This window comes from Triturus cristatus, chromosome 3_1, assembly GCF_964204655.1.
Source record: "Triturus cristatus chromosome 3_1, aTriCri1.1, whole genome shotgun sequence".
Classification (NCBI taxonomy): Eukaryota; Metazoa; Chordata; class Amphibia; order Caudata; family Salamandridae; genus Triturus; species Triturus cristatus.
The window spans coordinates 119,660,514-119,681,665 of NC_140583.1; positions in this window are offsets into that span (position 1 = coordinate 119,660,514).

The window sequence follows — 21,152 nt, forward strand, 5'->3', positions numbered from 1 at the left end:
ATCACAGTGGAGGTGTCATGCATGCTTGTGTCACCCCAATGTATGGTCCCTGGGGGTAGTGCTGTTGTGTGTCAATCTCTTGCTGTGTTAGTTTGTGTTCATTCCAGATTGTGTCACATGTGTCTGTTGTGCTCCCTCTCATCTCACAATGCCTGATTGCCCACTAAGGGGGTCCCAATGATGGTTTACTTTTGTAAGGCACTGTGTCCACATCTGTGTCACTGTGATTCAGCCCCCCTCATGTGTTGTGTAGTTGCCTGGGGATACTGAGCCACACACACACACACATGTTGTGTCAGATGTGCAGTGTGAGGTTGCCTGTTTGTGTTTGTGCATCTGCACCAGTGCATTGTTATTGCTGTTGTGGGCCATTGTCTGGATGTTGTTTTTGTGATTTACCCTGTTTTCCCTGTGAGTCATATTACATCATTCTGCACAGTCAACCTGTTTTTTAGGTCCCATTGCTGGCATGGAATGGGAGTTTGTGACCTGACACCTACAGTCTACACAGGTTGTTTTGATTTGTGTGTCTATTTTCGAGATGTATGTGTGCTTTGTGATGGTCACTTCTGCTTTTGTGTCATTGTACACTGCATTGTCAGTCGCCTTGTGTGGTGCTTGTCTGTACTGGGCCGAGAGTATGTTATGTTTTCACAGCACTGTTGGCCTTACCACATCTCTGTGGGTATGGGACACAACCACTACTTTGCCCCAAAAGTGTTTCATGTGTTGGGACTGGAAATCATACATGCTGTTTGGCATTTGCAGCTTTAACCATGATGACATTTACCTTTTGGTCACTGTGATGAGGGGGTTTTTAGACCCCATCACCACAATGCTCAACATTTGCTGCAGTTTGAAAGCACCCACTTAACTTTTGTTCTACACAGTGAGGGGGTGTTATTTTTACATTGACAGTGCTATAGTGATGCTTGCCTTGTGTAGGCCACACTCAGTTTTTGGTCACACATGTGATGGTAGTTACATTGTATGTTCGAAGTCATAATCACTGTTGTGGGTGTTTGTCTCAGACTACACACTGTTATCATGATGTTAGGGGGATGTATTTTGCTCACATACCTTATGTTGGTGTATGATGGATGTGTGGTGCATCACCCATCCAATGGGTGGGGGTGGCAGTTGTGATGGGCAACAGGTCCCATATGGGTGGGGGTGGCAGGGGTGATGGGCAACATAAGCCCTATGGGTGGGGGTGGCAGGAGTGATGGGCAACAGGTCCCCTATGAGTGGGGGTGGCAGGGGTGATGGGCAACAGATCCCCTCTGGGTGGGGGTGGCAGTAGTGCTGGGCAACAGGTCCCCTATGGGTGGGGGTGGCAGGAGTGATGGGAAACAGGTCCATTATGAGTGGGAGTGGCAGGGGTGATGGGCAACAGGTCCCCTATGAGTGGGGGTGGCAGGGGTGATGGGCAACATAAGCCCTATGGGTGGGGGTGGCATTAGTGATGGGCAACAGGTCCCCTATGAGTGGGGGTGGCAGGGGTGATGGGCAACATAAGCCCTATGGGTGGGGGTGGCAAGAGTGATGGGAAACAGGTCCCCTATGAGTGGGGGTGGCAGTTGTGATGGGCAACAGGTCCCCTATGGGCGGGGGTGGCAGTAGTAATGGGCAACAGGTCCCCTATGAGTGGGGGTGGCAGGGGTGATGGGCAACAGGTCCCCTGTGAGTGGGGGTGGCAGGGGTGATGGGCAACATAAGCCCTATGAGTGGGGGTGACAGGGGTGATTTAGAACCCGCCACAATCCCCTGCCCAACTATAGTAGTGTCTTGTCATAACTATTAGGTCTCCAAACCCTCCCCCCAAGATACCCAACAAGTAGACAACCCAGAACATAACACACCTCTCAGTCGTGGAAGCAATGCACATGCACACCCTTCCTTTAATTTGCTCACTTGTGTCCACACCAAATACCACCAAGTCTATGTAAGTTCAAAATGTTTACTTTGAATTGAGAAGCTCTGTATTGTTCTATTATATAATGCAGTACCAACAGGAAAATCAATGACATTAAAACAATAAACATTGTTACACTTACTTACAGTTGGGAATTAAATCATGATATCTGAACAGTGGTGGAAGGCAGCACCACCATCCCCTAGGAATTTAGTTTATATAAATTTATAAATGAAGATCTCTGAGTGAAGGGACACCTCACCTTAGAAGAACCTGGTACTGGTAGTTGTTGCATCATAAGCTCTGCAAAGCTCTGGTTCATAGAAGGGAATCTTCCGTCTGTAATGCCAAAAATGAAATGGTGCGCCTTAGTATATTGCAACTTGCAAGCATTTCTCAGCCGTGCCAAAAAGTGTAGCATTTATGGATAAGCAATATGGACTAACAGTATACCAGTACTTCATAAAAAAGTGGCTTGTTAATGTTTTGTTGACCACTTGTACGCAGCACGTAGATAGTAGCATTGTGAGGCAGGTAATGTGGGCTCAAAGGTGTCTTATACAACAAGCTGCACTGTAACGTCATATGTGCAAAAATAAAAGACACAAAGGTAAAATGGTTGCATGGCTCGGGCTAACTAAGCCAAGGCTAGAATGACCCTAGGGGGGACCATATATAACTATTAGTGTCTACTCTACTACTACCTGATTTGTACTAGTGATGTATGTTATATACTATTAACTCATCTTTCAATCTTGCTACTGACCAATAGGGGGAGGTGTATATGACGCCTAATAAATGTGTAATGTTTTCTAGGCGCACTACCGACCACGACCACCATTGCCGGGGCCAGCGAAGGCGATGCGGAGGGAGAGGATGCGGCAGTTGCCGATACCGACGATGGAGCGGTAGGGGGAGTGCCAGCACCAGTGGAGGGCGGTGGTAAGTTAGACTCATAATCCTTAACTATTGTTGACACTACACTCACTGCAAGGGTGTACTGTATGTATACTGTACTGTTGAGACTTAGGGCCCCATTAGGATGCAGAGCGGATTGCCCCCACCGGGTCGGCGGTAGTCACCGCCGACCCCGCAGGGGCAAACCTCCTGCCATCCCTTTCGAAAAGAGTCAGACCCCCCACATGTCGACCGGGCAGAAAAGGGTTCAATATGGTGGCGGTGTCTGAACATACGGCCAGCCATATAATCTGCATTTTGGAATGCCTTTACGTGGCGGCATTGCCAGCTGCCACGGAAAGTCATGCGGAGTATGCTTGGGGGCCCCCATGGAGTCTACCTATGCTATGGTACCCCCCTGCCTTTCAAAGCACAACGTGGCAGGCTCCGAACAGGGCCTGTCACGTTGTGCTTGGAAAAGCACAACATGTATTTTTAGCGTTGCTTTCGGCACCGACCACCAGAATGTAAAAAAAACAGGATGCGCCCGCCACTGTGGCGGGCGCATCCTAATTGTCCCCGCGGGGCCCCCGCCCTTTTTTGCGTGAGGATGGCGGGCGGATAAAGTCCGCCCTCCATCCGATGTCCTAAGTAAGTAAGAGTTGTTGTGAACGTTTGAAGAGTGAACTAGACACCCTTTAATTGGCATAGGGGCGGGAGTATTGAGTAACCAATGGCCTCATCAATCTGATTTCAACTCCGCTTTGAAAGCTTTATGGAGAAGACTAAAAGTCAGATCAGATCACCTGGTGTTCAACTAAAAACTGAAAGACGGGTGGTAGGAAGAAGGACGGGCAAGAGTTAAAATGTTATGTACTGTGCTTTATAGTGCTACCATGCCACTATATGTATAATTAACTTGTCTTACTTTTTTTCTAAGAGTATATTTTACAATTGTCTTGTTTTTTTCTTTTTGATACACAGCTACTCCTTCCAAATCCAAAGTCAATCAGAAGGAGTTGGCCGCCAAGGCACGGGCCGGAAGCTGGAGTCAATCCAGCAGGAATATCGGCGGTGGTGGTCTTGGCAGAGGGGAAGGAGGAGACTGCAGCTGCACTTCAAGCCTCCTCCAGTGCTCCGGGCCCCAGCCACCGCCCTGCAGTGGTACGGCACCACCGTCTGGCGGCTGCCCGCCGCCACCGCAATACCATCTCTGCTGCCCCCCCACTGTGGCTGCAACTGCCGTGCCCTCAGACGCCGCGTTGCCCATCTAGAGGAGCAGATGCGTGTCCTCCTGCAATCCCGCCCCACACCTTAGTCCCTGTCTTCTACCCCTTTTTTATTTCTTGTTTGGGTGGGTGGGAATTGGGTGTTGGGTTTTTGGACTATTTTCTGGACTTTCTTACGGACATTGGTTGGGGTTAGGGAGGGGAGTGGGTCAACTTTTGTGGATTTTTAGTTTATTTTTGTTAGGGTCAATTAAATCTATTTTTCTACGTTACATGCAATGTTGTTAATGTTTTGTAGGTGGGGTTACGGTTTTACATCACACTGTTTGCTTGCTGGTGCAGGCCCGCCTATAGCCAGTGTTTGATTTAAATAATTGGATGACTGTGTAAGACACAAACAGATAGATTTAACACCCCTCACTGATTGACTTATCCTACTAGTACTTTCAGTCTCTCCTCTAGTCTATGAATTGTTTATCTGGACTCAAAGGGGTGTGTGAAATTGAATTCATTGAAAACATGTCAACTATTAATTCTGACTTCCCCAAACTTCTCTTACCTTTGCTTGATGTTTAACTTAGGCACAGCAAAGGCTGCATGGTGAAGATGGTTTACTTTTTCTAACATGCCATGATTGGGGTGGTGGTGGTAGTATATTAGTAGTAGTAGACACTGGCAGGGCAGCAGCATTTGCTAAAAAAGAAAATGAGTCGCCTTTGAGAGACTGTTCGAGGAGTACTAGAATGAAGTACAGTACAGAACTTACCGAGCAACAATAATATGCTAAAATATTTTACAACAGAACATAATGGTGATTGGGATAGCCTACAAGACAGAGTTACAAACTATAGTAGTGTCGAGTCACTTGACTAGGCCTACAGCGTAACAGTTAGTGCTGTGTATGAGGAATGACAACAAATCCAATCAATGCCGGCAATTAATCCTGAGGTATATGTTCCTTTGTTAAATAAAATTACCCCTAAAATATACTACTCATGGGTGGGCAAGCAGAAGAAGATCATCGCTCTGCCTTGAAATTGAAGTACTGTTGCTTTTGCCACATCCGCTCCAGCAAGCGTGTGATTAAGTATTGGTGTACATTTAATTTAGTCACACCTCGACAATAAGTCACACAGCCCGGGGGAAGAGGGTTAGGGTTTGTTGAATGGATGGGAAGGGGGTTTGGGGAAAGGTTTGACAGTGAAAAACAGTACGCATGGACAAACAAACGACAATCTTTGAAGACTACCATATCCATATGTTAAGGGAGAAAAAGGAAATACATGCATGATGATGATTGATAAGGAGACCCGGATTACATACACTTCTGGTTCTGTTGTTCCGGCCTTAATACTTTTACAGATAGCAAATAGAAATTTTAAATATTGGTAGGGATGAATCGTAAACAGAGAGCAAACCTAATGATGATAACAACAACAAGAACACACTGTTGTAAAAATTGTAGACAAAAAAATGAATCAAATTATTTAAAAAAAGATGAAAGTTGATACTGTTACTGTGTTATCCTGGTCAAAAATGTGGACTGGATTTGCATCTCGGCATTCCTCTTGGTCCTCTCGTCCGTCAATCTTGGGTGTCGCCACTCGCAACTGCCCGGCTGGAAAAAAATGTTGATTTATTGGTAAGGTAAATGTGCATTGTAATGTTTTCCCAAGTATAGGGCAAGGCCCGGCCTGTAATTGTAGATGGAAAAACAAAGGGGATATTGAGAAACAAAGTTGAAACAAATGCACAAGTTATGGTGTAGTGCAACAAGAACACTTGCCGAGGCGGCATGTATGCATCATCTCTACTCTAGTCTGTTTCCAGCATTGACCTTCAACAACAACAGGAGAGAGCAGGCCCACAGTGACAGGCCTGATGGCACGTTGCTTAGCACATCCTACGTTTAGAGTACTTTTTTTTTTTTAAAAGAGTTGGACAAAGGCAAAGCACATATCCATTCCAAACATAGCATTTTACAATTTAAGTTAGTAAATCAATGCACCGCAGGCATCCCACCGCTACACTCGACTCTACTTCTACACAGACATTTGGGTCTTCTGTGGTTGTTGTTGACGTGTTTACCTTTAGGCTTTTATGCCACTCATGAAAAGTCCTCCTGACTTGTTATTATTCCATCAATCATCTCCGATACTTGTACTGACTGACTGTGAAGATCGGCCTGCAGTAGAAGTAACATTTTGTTATTACACAACAAGAGTAGAAATATTATTGACTTGAGTCACTCTTTAGTGTCTACAGTAACACTACTAGTGCACTTTGACTTCACTTCGTGCACAACAAACAAACAACGAAAACACAAACACCAATCGCTCAGAGTCAGGTGTCCAATGCATGCCAATAATTGTCATTACCTGTTCCTTCTCATCTTAAGTTAACGGGCCGTCTTTTTCGCCATCATCATCATGGACGGTGCTGTTGTCAATCATACTCAGTGCGCAGATTGAGTCCCCTTCCTGTATTCAATTAAAAGCAATGTATCAAGCTGCAGGAGAAGTACAAATTTCTTATTTGCAAGAAGGGGAAAATTCACCTTGAGTTACGTTTAGTGTGTACTGTAGAAAGATGATTAGTGCACAATGACATAACTTCATGCACAACAAACAACAACAAAATCACTCAGTCTGCGACTCTGCGTCAAATGCATGGCATCAATCATTACCTGTTCCATCTCATTTTCAGTTAATGGGCAGTCTCTCTCGGCTCTGAAAGGAGGATAGCTATAGTAGTCATCTGATTCATGCTCCACTTCTTTTGGTGGGGCTAGGAAAGTTTTTATTTTTTCTTCTATTTTCCATCATCCAATCATCATTCATGAGGGCAATGGATTTAGGCGGGTGTTTCAGTATGATTGAGCGAAGGAGCTGGATTCGGAGGACTGTTCTGTCAAATTGCAGACACCTGAAACTTGTATATTAAATAAGAAGAGTAGAAGACGGTGGTAATGGATTTGTTGTGATTCACAAGTTTGTAACCGGAACAACAGACACACAAATAAAGGGGAAAAAAGGGAGGAAGACAGTAAGTGCAAGCCTAATTGTCAGGGAAGTATAGCTCATCCTCAAACTCTGGGGGTTCAGCCAGTAGTAGGTAATCATGTGACACACTACTTCCGTCACCTGAGCCTCTGTCCTCATCTTCCTCCATTACTTCATGTATTGTGTAATTCGGTGGTATGAAGTGCTGATTCATTTTGATCATTGTTAACCTCTCCACGTTTTAGGGCGAGAGACTGGTCCTTCTCACTGTTACAATGGAACCAGCAGCAATGAAAACACGTTTGGAAGAGACCCTTGCGACAGGGCAAGCCAGATAGCTTATCGCCAGCCTGCTGAGCAGTGAACATTCAGACCTTTTCCTATACCAATACTGCAATTGGTTTTGATCAATGTACAATGTACACCTCTGTTTGGTCGTCCAGATAGGCCTGGATCATCCGCTCAATGTTCAGGGGTGCTGCTGGTAAGCTTTCGGGCTCTTTTCTCTGTGCATCAGCACTGTGCTTTTTAATGCCTAACTGTACATATCAATCGTCTAACGATTCTACTGGGCCTAATGATCGAGTCATTGTCGCTGTTGTCGATAGTGATGGTGAGTGTTGTGATCCAAACGCACTGCCCTCAGCCGACGAAGTTGCACTTGATGCTGCATGCCCTGCTGCAGTACTTCTTGTGGGTTGATCTTGCGGGCTTTTAATTAGCAGCCGTTCGTTTTCCAACTTACTCGCTACCTCAGCTATACAAGTTTTGTAGCGGGCAACACCAATCTCTGAAAAAGCAAAGAATGTCTTCAGTCCAAATTTTGCACATGAATCCAGAATTGTGGCACAAATGTAATGTTCTTGTGACAAAATTTTATTTTCTATCCTTGTATTTTCAGCTAAGCGACGGGCTAAGCTCTCCATCAAGTCATAGTCTCCCTTTTTGTCCTTTTTGTATGATTCAGACACCTTCTTCAGCTGATGCTCTAGCATTTGAAATAATGGGATAGCTTGGCCCATTGTACAGTCCTCCTTGCTGACTTCATGTGTGAAGACCTCAAAAGGACGAAGCATCTCAGTCAGGCATTTAATTAGGCTCCATTGCTCCATCTGAAGGTTCATGCCTTTAACAGTAGCATCCCCTCTTTTCCAGACATATTCATTGAGTGGCCTGTACTGCTCAAACAGACGATCAAGCATGTAATATGTTGAGTTCCAACGTGTTGCCACCTCCTGGATGAGTGCTTTGACTGGCATCCTATATTCATGTTGAATGATCCACAGCTGCTTCCGAGCCTTAAAAGAATGACTGAAATGAGTGCATATTCTTCGGCAGATGGCCAGTAAGTTGCTGACTATGGGTTCTTTTTTCAGAAAGTCTTGAACTATTATGTTTATGCAGTGCGCCAAACACGGAACCCTGAAATAGGAACCAATATCCATGGCCTTAAGTACATTACTGCCATTGTCAGTGGCAACAAAACCAATACTAAACCCTCTTGGGCGCAGCCATTCAAAAACCTTGCTGCGAAACTCAGCAAAATGTTTACAGCCGTATGTGATTTCTCCATGGCGAACATGGCGACCGTTGCATGTTTCCGAGTACCTTTAAAAATCGCAGCTGTGTCAACAGCACCTTGTTCAGATAGCTTATCTCTAACCCCCACAAAAGAGACCCAGGGTGCAGTGATGCACATGTAATCTGTGGCTTGCCAACTGGTCCACATGTCTGTTGTCAGGTGGATATTGTGAACAGCACTCTGCTGCAAAGCTTATCCAACCAATTCCAGCACATCATGATGTAGTGCCGGAACAGCAATTCTTGCGAAATAGGACCGGCTGGGAACCTTCCATTTAGGGCAGATGGCTGACACAAATTCAAGGAAACCCACCCCTTCCACAAATGAAAAAGGGAGAAGGTCCAGCGCTAACATTTTAGCCAGCGTCGCATTGTACAACCGTGCCGTTGGGTGGTTGCGTTGGGACTGCCCCTCCAACCTAAGCATGCTCTCAATGGTAGGCTGGATTACTTTCCTTTGTAGAGCTGTTGTTTTCATTAACCCACTTAGTCTCAACGACTCAGTTTGTCTCATTGTGGTACTCGGTCGCCTTGGTGTCTCAGCCTGACTCTGAGTATGGCTCTTACTGCGGTGCCACTCAGATGTTACTGAGGAGGATGTGGGCGGTACCACTGCACTACTGGGGACAGGGCTAGAAATGCCGCCTTCTTCTTCACCTTCCACCGCAATAATATCGCCCCCTGATTCTTCCTGACCATCTTCAATGGGTTGAGTTTTTCTACTTTCTTTCAACTGAAGTAGGTGATTCTCCCACACAATAGTGTGGTGTATTCTGAGATGACTTGCTTGGCCTCCGGTACCATAGTTTGTACCAAGCCTACCCCGCCGAACACCTTGTCGACAAATTAAGCATATAGCAATGTTCTACTCCTTGGTGCAAACAGAAAAGAAGTCCCAAACTGGGGAGGAGAACTTTCTGGCACTGCTGGATGTGCCACTTTCAATACCAGATGAACTGGAGGGTGTGCTTGGAATGTGACCCTGTGCAGCTACACTGTGACTTTTACTACCACTACCTACTGAGATGGTTGAGCTGGATGTAGGTCCCTACCGGGCCTTGGAAAATATGGCAGGTGGAGGTAGTGGTGGTGTAACCTGTGTTGGTGATATCCGTGCTACATCCCGCTCAGTAGCAGTCTTTCTGGATAGGGTGAAAATGTTGGTCTCCAATCCCTTTGGGGCGGGAGTGATGTGCGTGAAGACTGGCTCGTCTTCATCAACATCACCCCCCTCTTCTACATCTACCTCCATAACTCTAAGTTTTTCTGGGACCTTCCTTTTCAGAAGCATTGTCTTGTGGCGTGCATCACTCACAGACTGAGCTGGTGGCTGCCAAGTGGCATCACAAAGCGGGGCTTGAAGAAGAAGATGATGGACTAAGCCTCCTTTTCCTTGCTGGTGGTCTGGAAGACAATAGATTTTCCGAAACAGTGGTTTGCTTCACTTTGTCTGCAGGAAGCTCGATTTCCTGAAATGCCCCTATGTCAGGAGCAACAACTACTATGGTGGGCTGTTGTTGCGGCTGCTGCTGTTCTTGTTGCAGCTGCTGCTGTTCTTGTTGCGGCTGCACCTGTTCTTGTTGCGGCTGCTGCTGTTCTTGTTGTGGCTGCACACTTATCTGCTGAGTTTCCGCTTGCGTTGATTGTGTACTACTTTGCGATAATGACATTTCAACATCGCTGCTCGTTAGTAGACTGGCTACCTCTGCGACACTCAAGGCTGGTGGGGTTGGACCTCTGGTGCTGAGGTGCTGCTCCCAGCTTAGTTCCCGGACAACGCTGCTGCAGGCGGAACTTTTTTGATGCCAAAAAAAACATTGGCCGGCACACCAGTCGTGGTTAATGGCACTTCCTTTTTCTGTTCCTTCTTCTCACCGTTAACTTTCTTGGTACTGGACCTGGTACCTTACTTTGTGGCCATCTTCTTCAGATGTCAAGCAGGATGCAGATGCACAACAAGTTCTGGTCACACGTGGACGTGATGCGCAGCAGGACTTCTGTCTGGCTGGCAGTACAACGGGTGATGATGATGACACCGCCTCCTCTGGCTTTTTGTGCACCTAAAAGCAAATAAGCCAGGAGAAGAACATCAGTGAAATGTTGCATTTGTTTTTGTGGTTCAGTTACTTACTACTGTACTAGTGCAAACAAAAGATATAGTCTAGCCATTTCTGACTTTTTTTCAACAAGGGCTATGTTATACTACTGTAAGTAAGTAAGTAAATACTTTATTGTATAGTTAATAAAAACCATTACAAAATATAAATACGACAATATGTTAAACACAAAAAGTTTACACTACTGTGAAGGTAAAAACAGATGTCATTCTGCTGTTAGGAATAACATGTTCCAAATTCAACAATTTGCTAATGTTTTTTGCTTTTTCTCAAAATGTTCAATGAATTTAATTGTCCTGCAAATAAATTGTGGGTCTACTGTACATAAGATTTGTATGACAGCGGACCGATATGTACGTATTCCATGCTCCTTGAACTTGGTTTTCAACCAATTCTGACGTTCCTGTGTGAGAGCCGGGCAAATCCAAATTAGGTGGATAAAGTCTTGTCTTGCTGCGCCACATAACCCGCACCCTTCACTTTCTTGGGGCTTCCACTTTGGATGCTCGGCATTAGTTGGCAAATTACCCAACCTTATATTAAGGTATTTGCGTTTAATAAAAGGCGAAAATGCAAGGTCCAAGAAGAGCGCCGGCACTAGTTTTTTGTAAGAATGAATTGTCATCCAGGCATGTGACCGGTGGCAGAAAGCTATTTTGTCGTCCAACAATGAGTGTCTAATGGCTGCCTTCCTAACCAACTGTTTGAATGAAGGTACTGGGAGCTTAGTTTCCCAGAGGCCAGCCAAATTTGTTGACTCTATTGACGTTTTAAGATACTTGGCGTGATTTGAGTTTGGATTTTTGGTGATTGTTTCCCACATGGCTCGATAGAGCATGATCTCTTCGTTCATCCAGACATCGTACCAGAATTTTATGGTCTCGTACTTTCTCAACAGCACTTGAGATTTCAGGCCGAATTCCAGTCTTACTTGGGCCGGTGATGTGTTATTTGGTAGCGCAAAGACATACTTATAGATTTTCATTTGCACTTTATTCAAAAGTTGTGCACTCTTGCCATGATGCAGTATGTTCCCGTAAGCTATCGTTGGGATTAATTTAGCTTTCATTATTGTTAGTAGAGGCGAAACCAAGGGACCTTTAAGTTCAGTTGCTAGGCTCATAAAGGCATGCATTAAGGCCATGCCCTTCTTTTCCATGCTGGTGAATTGTGCCTGGAAATTAAGACGCTTGTCCAACAGTATCCCAAGATACTTGTAGCTTCCAATCGCTTCCAGTTTTACGTTTTCTATTAAAAAGGTTGGTGGTGATTTATGGCGTCGGGTTATGACCATGGTTTTTGTATTGGTGCTATTTATTTCTAGCATGTTCTGCTTTGTGTAGCGGGTCAACTCCTGTAGAAGGCGTTGCAGGCCTATTTTTGTCTGGCTTAGCAGGACCACATCGTCGGCATAGGATAGGTGTGTTACACGAAGCATGCCCAGCCGGGGAGGATGTGCGTTGATCAGGTCAAGGCTTACTGTTAGGTCGGCCATGAATAGGTTGAAGAGAAGGGGAGCCAACACACAGCCTTGCTTTAATCCGTCAAAGGTGTGGATCTTCCTTGTTAGCCTTTGCCCATTGTTGATTTTTACCTGCATCCAGGTGTTACTATACAGGTCGATAATCGGCATTAGGATTGACTCCGGTAGACCCTGCTGCTTCAATTTGGCCCATAGTAAATTCCTATTAACACGGTCGAAGGCCGCCTTAAAATCGATGAAACAGGTATATAGGTCCCGATGGTTATGTAAACTATTCTCGCCAATCAGGCACAGCGCCATTGCATTAGCCATTGTACCTGTTCTGCGACGAAACCCTGTCTGGTTTAGCGGGATCTTACTGTTCAGGTCCGACCATTGTGCTAAATCAGCTAGTACCAGGGAAGCATAATATTTTGCCTCTGCATCGATCAGGGCAATTAAGCGATAGTTTGTTGGATTTTTGCGGTCTCCGCCTTTATAGATGGGGTTTATGATGGCACCCCTCCAACTTTCCGGGACCCGACCTGAGTTGCTGATTGTCCGGAACAGGAGGTTGAATTTGCATGCCCAGAACTCGGGGTCCTCTTTATAGATCGCCTGCGGGATGCCATTTGGCCCTGGTGCGCTCTCTTGTTTGCCTTTCTTAATTATAGATGATATTCGTCGATCGTCAACTGATCACATTGATCGATCCAGGCTCTCCTGCCTGTTGGACATGCCATTAGGGCTGAGAGCAGGCTTGCTTTCCTGTACCATATTGTTTGAGAATTCGGATACCGATGTAGCCATCGTGACCTGATACTCCACTGGCTTTACCGAGAATGTGTCGACTATGTGCTGAGCCCAAACATTTTCAGGGATGCATGTCATGCTTATAGGTTGTGCTGCTCTATTGATGGAGTTGACTTGCATCCAGAACACCCTGGAGTCTGCTTTTTTGTGTTATACACCAATTTAGCCCAAAAGTCATTGGTTTTGTTCCTTTTTTCCATCCATACTAGCTTTTTATATTGTTTCCTTATCAACCAAACTTCTTGCCAGATGCCTTGGTTTGTCCTTGAGCCTTGTATCCGTCTTGTGAGCTTTTGAAGATGTTTCTTCATAGCTAGTGTGGTTATTGAGAGTTTGGTCGTAGGACTGCTCTGCCTCTTTGTCTTACTGCTGGATCTTGGTAATGTTTCCAGGAAATTAGCCCAGGTTTTTGGACATAAATCCTACTCTGCCATGACTGTTTGTAGTAAGTTCTTAGCATCCAATGCTATTTTAGGTAATGTGATGCTTGTCCACTGTAACCGCTTCAGATTAATTGTTGAGAGCTGACCTGGTATGGCTGGAGCATTTGCATACCTGGGGGAACTTAGTTTCATCTCAATGTGTTGCATAGAGTGATCGCTGTCCAGAGAGCTGATTATTTGGAATTTTTTGACTAGACTCAGCAGAGGCAAAGTTACTAATGTATAATCCAAGGTGGAATTTGTATTGTGACCTATGTATGTGGGAACAGGGGGTTTATCGTGCATGGATCTTCCTTTTATTACCCGTAAACCGAGTCGTTCCAGGTCCCACACCAATTGTTTGCCCACTTTATCTCCCTTCAGGGCCGGTATTACCTCCTGGGATTCGACTTTCCACATTTCATTTGCCACTGAGATATTGTCCTCTTCCTCTGATTGATGTAAAAGATTGGAGTTAAAGTCACCCGTAGCAATAATCTCCCAACTTGGGTGGTCAAGGCGGATGGAAGTTACAACGTTAACAAGACGTTTGAACAGGTCTTTTTTTTGCTGTTTTTTTGGGTGGGCATATATGTTAATTAAGACCATTGTTCTTGCCACGCATTTTATTATACTCTTCAGCTTAATAATTTGCATGTCCGTTGCTGATATAGGCATATGCGAGGCGTTTATCTTCAATGCAGTGGATACGTAAATAGATAAACCCCCCCTTGCGTGGCCGTAGCGCTGGGAACGCATCGCGCTTTCATGGAAACATAATCTTCCTGGTATATCGATTGGCTCCATTGACCACGATCCTGCAGCGCTATGATATCGTATTGGTCCCAGGCAGCTGTCTTTGTACTATGGTTTAGGATGTTTTTTGCTCCTGCGATGTTCCAGGAGAGCAATTTTATTCCATTTTCTTCAATTTTACCTGCCTTGCAATAGGTTCAATTACCATTGAAGCTCAATAACTGTCTCTGGTGATTGTTAATTGTGATTTCAGCCCCCCTGGCTCTGTGTAATATTGAGTGAGTGGTCGGGGTTGTATGGTCTTCTCTTTTCCTACATCTTCTTAGCAGGGGTGATGGGTAGCCCTTTTTTGTTTGTTCTTTCAGAGAAATTCCCCACTCTTCAAATTTATTCACTTCTGTGAACATGTTTTTTGCTACTTCTAAATTCCTCCAAGTAGCTAGTCTGCCTTCCCTAGGCACGTTGTCTCCTAATGTGATGAATTCAATTGATAGTAGGTCCGCGGATGTTAAGTGGCTTAGGCTTGGGATGGTTGATGTGAGGTGGAGAATGTTCCCTCGATTTAGGTAGTCTTGAATGCCTTGAGGCTCGTAGTTGGGAATAAAAAGTATCTTCCCTGATGTAACTGTTTGCGTCTCTGTGGGTGTTTTACTACTGATCTGGGCCTTTTCATTATTAGCAAATTTATGATCATCATGACCCTTTGCCTTGAGGTGGAGGTATTGCGATATTTGATTATACGCGTCATTCGAGGTTGGTACTGGTGGCATGAATGTCGTGGCTTTTACCTCCCGGTCTATTCTGTTGGGTCCTGCCTGTTCACGGTGGTGCCCACTAGTTGTAATCACTGGTCCTGGGGGTGGTTCTATCCTTTCCACATTTGCATTCTCTTTTGTTGCTTGCATGCCATTGATGCCAGTGTATATCGTGAGTTGCAGTTGATCATTCATGTGTCTATCTGCCTTTGTTCTTATTTTCCTATGAGTATTTTGGTCACTTTTTCCCGGGGTTTGATGGTCAGACGATATGGTGACACTTTTCCCTGCGGTTACATTGGTGCTTGGTAATGTGACACGAATGGCGGGGACGTTTTTTTGATTTTTATTCGTGTCTTTGAATACAGCCCAATGAGGTCTCTGATTGCTTGGGTCATAGCTGTTTGTTTGCTCTGACCTCTTTATGCAGTTGCTTTCATCTTCAAAACTAGTGCGCCCTATTTGATTTGGGGGTGTCTCAGTTTTTAGGGGTTCATCCAGCAGATTATTAAAAGTTTTGTTTGATTGAATAATGACGCTGAGCCCTTGGTCCGTGCTACAGCCGGGAATGTTTACGGCGGTTGTTGAGCTTAATCGTTCAATGTTACTAGAGTTCCCTGCTTCTAAGTTTTTTTTGGGGACGACCCCCACTGTTTGTGACGACTTTTTTGATGTTTTCACTTGTGGTGTAGCCTTGGGGCTTATCCATGGTCGTATTTGACTATCATCTCGATCTTTCCAGTTTTTATGTTCCGTTTCTATCTTAAACAATGGATTATGTCTCCCCTCTGTGGCGTTGGAGTCAAGTTTTGTTTTTGTTTTTACCTGACTAAAAATAGGATAAGTGACCAGCGTCTGTTTATTGGCGAGTGGGCAGTTTAACAGCTGATTTCTGTTTTTCCTTGCCCGTTTTTTTTGCCTCTTAGTTAGGTGTTTCTGGTCATTTTGATATTTCGCTCCATCTCGGCTAGATGATTCTGATCCTAGTAGTTTGTGACCGTTGTTTTGTACATTGAGAGATATTGCGCCAGCTGTTTTTAGTTCCTCTATTTTATCGTCCGGTTTCATTGGCAACTTGTGCTGTGGGGTTTGTCCCACTATTATTTGCCTTACTGGTTCATTTGGTTGGTCTGCGTGTTCGTTTTGTATACTCTTGTAATTCTCAAAAGAAATGAGATCACATCCAGTTGGCGTGTTATTGTCACAGTGATTGGCGTATTTGCATTCCTGCAGGATATCTTTAAGTATTGATGGCAAATTCTTTAATTTATCCACTATTGGGTGGAAGGTACAAGACTGGGATCGTACCCACGGTCCGGTCTGTTCCTTGATGATGTCAAAAATGCTGGCCATTTCGTCTAGCTTTTTATTTATGTTAGCGATGTATTCTAATAAGGTGTATCTGGATGTCGAGTTTATCCGACTGCATGTTGAGGGTTTTAATAGAGGTTTCCAATATGCACCCTAGTGCGCTGTGCAATGTGATTATGGATTCCAAATTATCACCAATGTCGTTTCCTCTTTTTTGCCGGTGTCGGTCTCCTTCATTGCAGCCTGATTGGTGTCCAGGCAGAGATTGCTTTATGGATGTTAAATCATTACGTTGCACTTTGGTTTTTTGTCTTGTTTCACGACATGTTTCGGGACTTTTTGTTGTTACCACGTCTGGGGCAGCTGAAATACTTGAGATCTCTATGATTGAGGGTTCTGTTTGAGCGCCAATGTGAGTCACGTGTGGTGAGTCTGTCAGTATAATAATGTCCACCTATTGGTTCGTTCCACTGGATGTATCGACTATGTTTTTGCTTAGCAACTCATGGGATGAAGAAGTTTTTATACCCCAGCCGGTTGCCGTTGCACCTTGATTCATCCTTTCGGTATTGAATAATTTGTTGGGGTTTTTTTGTCCCTCTGAGTTCCTTTCGGTTATTTCCTGGGCCTCATTTTCGGAAGTGATTGATTTAATACGGATTTTCGATCCCTCCTGGGTACTTTCAATTATAAGGTTGTCCATGCAAATTTCTTGTGTCATGGTACTTCCTTTATTATGGCTAGGTACTTGGGGCACCCAACAGAGGTTTAAGTCCTTTATCTTTGTCCTCTCTATAGATTTGATCAATACTGGGCTCATGCGTTGGTCCAGTCTAGGGGTTGAGTGGCTATATGGAGGCACCTTGTGTGCCGATTCGTACATACTTGTGTTCGAATTGTAGGAAACTTCATTGCTGGGTTGGGCCGAGTGGCTTCCCGTTATTAATTGCTCTAGGTATGTGGCATTTGTTGATAATTAACCCCGGGCGTAGCACTACGCTTCGCCCACGTAGTGTACGTAGCGCTGCCTGCTTCGCACTTTCCAAAGTAGGCGAAGCAGGGCAGCGCTACGCACACGCCGAGGGCGAAGCGTAGCTGCCTGCCACCCGCCACCCACCTCCCGCCTGCCCTCCTTTTAATAATATCAGCTATGAAAAATAAATTAAAGTAAAGCGACTTACCTTAAGCGCGGCGTCTCCGGGGCTCCCTCTTTCTCGTTTCTAATTTCTTCTGGCAAATGCGCATGCGCGGACACCCGCGCATGCGCATTTGTCAGAAGAAATTAGAAACGAAGAAGAGGGAGCCCCGGAGACGCCGCGCTTAAGGTAAGTCTCTTTACTTTAATTTATTTTACATTGCTGATATTATTTAAAAGGAGGGCGGGCGGGAGGTGGGTGGCACGTAGTGGGGCTACGCGAAGCGCGTAGTGTGCGTAGATTTGGTCACACTACGTGCTGCTTCACGTAGCCCCACTACGCCCACTACGCCCACCCTTATTGATAATACTGGTGTTGATATAATTTTGTCACCTTTATACTCTTTATTGTTGGGGGAACAACTTATTATGTATCCTTCATGCTGGCAGTCTGTGGTCTTAATTGATCCTGTGAAGGTTGTTAGTGATTTCTCCTGTCCTTGCCCTTGAGTAATGTCGTGTTTTTTGTTGTCCTTTTTAATATCCTTGTGCACCTGGGCTTGAAAATGAAAAATGTTTTTCACAAGAGTGGCATTCGTGCGCTTCTGTGTCTCTTCTGTTCCATTTCCCCTATCGTCATTCGTGTTTTGGGCATTTTGAGGAGTCCATGGTGCGGTTGATCCTACAGGCCTTATTTCAATTTTTTTAGGTGACATTGGTTTTTGTAATCCTGTTGGCGTGTTTGCCATTGCGTATACTACCGTTGCTGGGTCTTTCAAAAAGGCGAATCTGCCGGTGTGGTTCATGTACTAAAAATTGGATATACCGGCGGGATTAGTAATGCAGGTGGGCTTCCCTTAGCTGAGCTAGCGGGTGATTTGGTCTTGGCTTTAGCTTTTGTCCTTGCATTCTTAGGTGGGTTTGTTCGGGTTCTCCCCGACCTCATTCCCATTTTTGTTTTTTTTTGTTTTTCCATTGCTGTCTCCGCTCTGCTTCCTGCTCCACCTCCCAAGCCTGCCTGTATCCTCAATCGGAACAGCTACCGTCAGGGGGATTGCGAGATAGCAAGATACTATTGCGGTGTGTGGCCGAAAGTCTGGTCTCACTCTGTTGACAGGAAAACGGGTAGGCACTTATAGGGGATCCTTATAGAAAGTTACTTTTTAAATTTTTTTATTGCAGTTATCGCCACTTGCGCCTATGGCACCAAGATAAAAACACAGATATCGTCAAGTAGCGCCAAGTTGGGCCGCTGGTGCTGGCACCTCTCACCTTGTGTCCTATGGACACTAATGCTGCCGCTGGGTGGTACTGACGTGAACCACCGTCTGCTCAGCTGCGTGCCTCAACTGACGACTATCAGCAAATCCCGGACTGGATCATCCAAAACGCCTCTTTTGCACTTGACTCTCCTTAGTCCTCAGACCTCAGCAGGATAACAGCATATCATAAAGTTTCCTTCAAATGTTTAATTTGTTGTTTCTCGATGAAATACTCACAAACTTCAGAGTGTCTGAGCAAAGACGCTTGTTCCAACAATGTTCCTGAGGTAACTGAGGTATTAAGATGGCCGTCATGCGTGCTGTGCGTCCGATATCTTTAGTGAGTTGGGCACACTCTCCTGATTGCAAGATTACAGTACAGCCACACACTACATTCTCAGGAAGGATAGGAAAGTTAATTAGAACCACTAAAATAAAAATGTAATGGAAATGGGGTTGACCCTATTTGCCATTAAATTATTTGAGCATCTCATCATCCATGGAGCTGCTGCTGGCAAAGGGGGTGGATCGATGGAAGCAGTAAGCCAATAGGAAAACCATGCAGGCCTATATGGCTAAAGCAGGACACTAATAACTCCCAACACAAAAAAAGGCCACCAGCCACATGGACACTCACAAATCACAAACAAGCAGGGGGCCTGGGAAACACCAGGAGCTGACAAAAGGCCTATAAAAGCCAGGTAAAGGATGCATGCTAAAGCACACTACTCTACCTTTTTAATGCAACAAAATGCAAATACGAACATTCACAGGCCCCAAAAAGGTCTGCAGGGTGCATGCATTGCACACCAACACACACCAGACACACACAACAAAAGCATGTCTTTAAAACATCTAACATCAGAAAGCCCACCCCAATAAAACACACTTGCCAACTCAATCAAATGCCATCCATGCCCTAAAGGATGTGTAAATTCAACAGACCACACAGAAACACTTGATTAATACAGCTGTGGCCACCTGCTCAGCCTCTGAGCCTACTGGATGAAAGCAGGCCTGTTGTTGGCAGACAAGGTCAGACAAGCTTGCAGGCCTAGGCTTCAAAATGGCCACCAGCCACATGGTCAGGCCCAACAACATCAGGAAGCCCACCCCAAAAAAACACACTTCCCCAACTCAATCCAATGCCACCCACGCCCTAAATGATGTCTAAATTCAACAGCCCACACAGAAACACTTGAGTAATACAGCTGTGGCTACCTGCTCTGAGTCTACTGGATAAAAGCAGGTCTGTTGGCAGACCACAAGGCCAGACAAGAGACAACAAGCTTGCAGGCCTAGGCTTCAAATGGCCACGAGCCACATGGCAAGGCCCAACAACATCAGAAAGCCCACCCCAAAAAAACACACTTCACGACTCAATCCAATGCCATCCATGCCCTAAATGATGTCTAAATTCAACAGACCACACAGAATCACTTGAATAATACAGCTGTGGCTACCTGCTCTGAGCCTACTGGATGAAAGCAGGCCTGTTGGCAGACAACAAGGCCAGACAAGAGACAACAAGCTTGCAGGCCTCGGCTTCAAAATGGCTACCAGCCACATGGCCAGGCCCAACAACATCAGAAAGCCCACCCCAAAAAAACACACTTCCCAACTCAATCCAATGCCATCCATGCCCTAAATGATGTCTAAATTCAACAGACCACACAGAAACACTTGATTAACAGCTGTGGCTACCTGCTCTGAGCCTACTGGATAAAAGCAGGCCTGTTGGCAGACAACAAGGCCAGACAAGAGACAACAAGCTTGCAGGCCTAGGCTTCAAAATGGCCACCAGCCACATGGCCAGGCCCAACAACATCAGAAAGCCCACCCCCAAAAAACACTCTTCCCAACTCAATCCAATGCCATCCATGCCCTAAATGATGTGTAAATTCAACAGACCACACAGAAATACTTGATTAATACAGCTGTGTCTACCGGCTCAGCCTCTGAGCCTACTGGATGAAAGCAGGTCTGTTGTTGGCAGACAAGGCCAGACAAGCTTGCAGGCCTAGGCTTCAAAATGGCCACCAGCCACATGGCCAAGCCCAACAACATCAGAAAGCCCACCCCAAAAAAACACACTTACCCAACTCAATCCAATGCTATCCATGCCCTAAATGATGTCTAAATTCAACAGACCACACAGAATCACTGGATTAATAAAGCTGTGGCTACCTGCTCTGATCCTACTGGATGAAAGCAGGGCTGTTGGCAGACAAGGCCAGACAAGCTTGCAGGCCTAGGCTTCTAAATGGCCACCAACCACAAGGACAGGTCCAACAACAGAAAGCCCACCCCAAAAAAACACATTTCCCTACTAAATCCAATTCCATCCAGGCCCTAAATGATGCTTGAAAATGAAATACATTAAAAAAACACCAAAGGAACAGTTGCTTCATCATGCACACACCCATGAGGCCATGACTAGGGGGGGCCTACTACTGACTACTACTACCCACAACATTTTTAAAAAAAGGAATGAT